The sequence below is a fragment of the Pipistrellus hanaki genome, assembly GCF_964339955.1.
Source record: "Pipistrellus hanaki genome assembly, chromosome: 9".
In the NCBI taxonomy this organism is placed as follows: domain Eukaryota; kingdom Metazoa; phylum Chordata; class Mammalia; order Chiroptera; family Vespertilionidae; genus Pipistrellus; species Pipistrellus hanaki.
In genome coordinates, this window is record NC_140511.1 from 76,899,675 (window position 1) to 76,904,289 (window position 4,615).

Consider the following 4,615-nt stretch of genomic DNA (forward strand, 5'->3'; position numbering starts at 1 on the left):
ATTGCTAAGATTATTACAATTGTTTCTCCTTTTTCCCCCCATAGCTCCCTTCCACCCGGTTCCCACCCACCCCTGCCCTTACCCCCCCCCCCACCTTGTCCTCATCCATAGGTGTAGGATTTTAGTCCAGTCTCTTCCTGCACCCCCACACCCCTTTCCTAATAATTATCAATCCACTCCCTTTCTATGCCCCCGATTCTATTGTATTCACCAGTTTATTCTGTTCCTCAGATTTTTAATTCACTTGATTTTTAGATTCACTTGTTGATATATACGTATTTGTTGATCATCATTTTTATCTTGACCTTTTTCTGCTGCTTCTTCTTCTTCTTCCTCAAGAATACCTTTCAGCATTTCATGTAATACTGATTTGGTGGTGATGAACTCCTTTAGCTTTTTCTTATCTGTGAAGCTCTTTATCTGACCTTCAATTCTGAATGATAACTTTGCTGTGTACAGTAATCTTGGTTGTAGGTTGCAGGTGGCTATTCATCACTTTGAATATTTCTTGCCACTCCCGTCCGTCTGCCCAGCCTTTCCCCGCTGGCTGAGGGCCTGGGCTCCGAGCCACGCGGGCTGGCCTTTCTGGATTCTGATAAAGTGCAACGATGTCAATGAATTCCTGGCCAGGTCCCCGGGAGGCTGCGGTCCTTGGTCCCGCTGGAGGACCCGGGAGGGATTCTGTGGGGCAGGAGGAAGCCAGGCGAACCTCACCCCTCTCTGAGATCACCCCTTTTCCTAAGTGACTGGGGCCAGCTGGAGACTGGGCTTTCCTCTCTGGGAACAGTGCTATCGGTCCATCTAAGCAGAGAGAGCGATAAATAATAGAGCAGGAAGAGAGCAGCCCGGGTGAGGCCGCAGGGTCTGCTGTGGGCTCCAGCCTGCAGTTCTCTCGTAGTCCAGGCCCCTCTTCCTCTCTCGCCCACAGGAGTGCTGCAGAGGCCCCTGAACTGATCCTGGTGTCTCCACGGTCTCTGCCCTACGTCCCCTCCCCCTCCCCCTGCCTGCCTCCCGAGATCTGCCCACGCCTCGGACCTCGTCATAGCACATTCCTGCTTCATGCATTCCTCCTCCTCCAGGCTCCAGTCCTCATCCCTACCAAAGTACGCAAGGCTTTTCCCAATCTGTACCCCGCTCCAGCTCTCTCAGAACCCCCATCCGAGCCATTCCTCCCTGTCTTTTCATTCATTCACTCATTCATTCATTCATGTCTTCAGCCATTGTTTTTCAGGGCCTTCTCTGGGTAGTACTGTGCTAGGACCTGCTGGGAACCCCTCACCCTGGCCCGTTCATACTTCTTGTCCATCCCAAACACCTGGCTGCCTTCTAGGGCCTGGTGCCTTCTCCCGCACCCTCTCCTCAGCCGTGAGCCCCCTCCACGAGCCAGTCCCTGGGTCTCCCTTTCATTTTTTTAAAATTTTATTTAATTTTCCCTATTCCCTCTGGGCTTTCTTCCTCCTCCTCCTGCTTTATTTTGTAAATATATTGCCACTCCCAGTTCCCTTATCTTACCGGAAATGTAACTTCTCTCATCTCTGTAGCCCTGTGTGTTTTCTACACATGCCTATTTCCCCCTAAAAATTCCTATTTCACAATGGACCGCAGCTGGGAGCACAAACAAGCTAGCCAGGCGCTGGACTGGACTGCGTTTCAACCTGGAGCAGAAACCCTGGGCAGTAGCTTTAATTCTGACTCCGCTGAAGACAAAACGGGCCTTTTCCCGTGGCCGGCGGAGCACGAGGAGACCTCGAAAAGAGACATCACCGACAAAGCTTCCCAGAATGCCTCCTCCCTCTGTGGGGGCCTCAGAAAATCCTTATTCCTGTGGCACCTCTCCAGAGCACACTCCCACCAGTATCTGGTGGGGGTACTACTGGGACCCCACCAATAACACCAAGATGGCCCTGGCCAGTTTGGCTCAGTGGATAGAGCGTCAGCCTTCAGACTGAAGGGTCCCAGGTCCGATTCCGGTCAAGGGCATGTTGCAGGCACATCCCCAGTAGGGGGTGTGCAAGAGGCAGCTGATTGATGTTTCTCTCTCATCAATGTTTCTGACCCTCTATCCCTCTCCCTTCCTCTCTGTAAAAAAATCAATGAAGTGTGTGTGTGTGTGTGTGTGTGTATATATATATATATATATATATATATATATATAAAATAACACCAAGATGGTTCTAAAAGGCCATCTTCACAAACCAAAAGGCCATGACAACAAACCTAGATTTACTAACCTGAACTGATTGCACTTCCAACCTCTCCCAAAAACATCTTAAACAACCTGTCTGGAATTTTCTGGTCAAGCACCAGTAAGGTGATCTGTCACATGGGTCCTCTCCCCTAGAATCTCCCTTTCATTTATTTTATTTATTTATTTAATATATTTTTTATTGATTTTATACAGAGAGGAAGGGAGAGAGATAGAGTTAGAAACATCGATGAGAGAGAGTCATCGATCAGCTGCCTCTTGCACACCCCCCTACTGGGGATATGCCCGCAACCAAGGTACATGCCCTTGACCGGAATCGAACCCGGGACCCTTCAGTCCCCAAGCCGATGCTCTATCAATTGAGCCAAACCGGTCCGGTCCCGGCCTCCCTTTCATTTAAAAAAAAATTTATTTATTTATTTTTTTTTTATTGATTTCAGAGAGGAAGAGGGAGAGATAGAAACATCAACGATGAGAGAGAATCATGGATTGGCTGCCTCCTGCACACCCCACGCTGGGGATCCAACCGGCAATCCGGGCCTGTGGCCTGACAGGGAATCGAACTGTGACCTCCTGGTTCACAGGTCGATGCTCACCCCTGAGCCACGCAGGCTGGGTCCCGTGCCTCCCTTCCAGATCAAATGTTTTCCTCTGAGCTCCATGGCCTTCGACTTTTTTTCTTCGTTCAAGTTATCTATGTTTTGTGCTCATCCTCCTCCCGAAAAAAATCAAAATCCTGGTTACTGTTTCAGCAAAGAGGCGTAGAAGTCAGTTCCCTCGCACTGGCTTCATCTTCTCAGGTCCTCCTCCCGCCTGGAGTTTGGCGCTGAAGGGAGGACTCTGGGGGCGGATACCAGCATGGTGTGACAGGGCTACAGAGGAGCCAGCCCCTGCTGGAACAGCAGGGTCCGAGTGACCCCCCCCCCACTGCCCTGTCCCCCACCAGGGGCCAGCGGGAGTTTCCCTGCATCACCCTGCATCAGGTCGCACTTCAGCCAAGTTTGTGCAATGGTTCCTTTCCCCTGAGCCTGTTGGGGGGGGGGGGGGCAGTGTGAGTGATGTCTGGACCCCGCCCAGCTGGCCCTCCGGTATCTGGTCAAGTCATCTTTCCTCAGAACAAGAGGGGCCTGGTCCCCTCTGAGGGCTGGAGTGAGACCCTCCCCAGGAGAGTGTCCCCCTCCCCCCCCCCCCGCCCCCAGGGTCCTGGAAACCATCCCATTGAAATCTGAGGGCTCCTCATTAACGCCGGATTCCCAAGGCCTTACACACACACTCACCCCCCTCCCTCCGTTCACCCCGACTGCCCCCTCGTCCTCAGCCAGCTTTCTGCGCCCAGGGCTCCCTGCCAGCCCTTTCCTGGGGGCACCGCGCTAAGCAGCTCCATCCGGCGAGGGCCCGGGGCCTGGCGCTCCCCCTTCAGCGCCCCCAGCTTTATCTCCCAGCGCCGGGCCCAGCACTATCCAGGGAGTCCCCTAACGCGTCCGTCTCCCAGCGAGGCTGTGGCTTCCAGAGCCCAGAGCAGGGGCCCTGTCCTTCCTGCTCACGGCCCGTCCTGCTGCCTCGTGGCCTCGGCACCCGGAGAAAGAGCGGCGGTGCCCCGACCCTGTCTACGGACCGGCCCGGACCGCGGGTGACCGGGTTCAGGGTCCTGCACGAGCCCTTCGGGGGGGGGGGGGGCTGCGGGGAGGCGCCAGTGGGAGGCGCAGACAACGACGGGAATCCAGACTGCAGGCGCGGGGAGGGGGGTCCCCTAGCCAAGCCAGGGGTCCCCTAGCTCCGCGCCACCAGCCCGGGCGCCCCCCCCGGCCCGCCCCGCCCCGCCAGGGCCGAGCCGTCTTTGTGCCCCATCAGGTGCGAACCCAGCGAGCACCGGCCGAGTGAGCGCGCGCCCCTCCCCGCCCCCCAGCCGGGCCTCGCTCCCGCCCCCCCGCCCGCCCCTCCGGCAGCTCCGCCGGCGCCGGCGAGGGCGCGGGGGGGGGGGGGGGAAACACACACGTAGCCCGCCCGCCGCGGGGCGGCCCGCGGGCGGGCGGGGGAGCCGGACCGCCGCTCAGCCGCCGGCTTCGAAAGATCCTCCCGGGCCAATGGCAGGCGGGGCGGCGCGCGCCGATTGGTGCAGGCGCTCTGCTGATCGCCGTGGAAACCGCGGCGGGAGGATGCGGGGCCCGGGGCGGGGGGGACCCCGGGGGCGGGCCGGGGCGGCGGCGGGGCCCTGAGCGCCGGGAGGGAGTTTCCACGGGCGGCGAAAGGCGGGCGCCGGCTGCGGGCGGGGGCCCCGGGGAGCCGGGCGGTTCCGAGGGACCTTGGGCTGCGCGCTCCCGGCCGCGTCGAGGAAGTGGGGGGAGGGGCGCGGGGGAGGAGGAGGAGGAGGAGGGGGAGGAGGGGGAGGAGAAGACAAAAGCCGGAGGC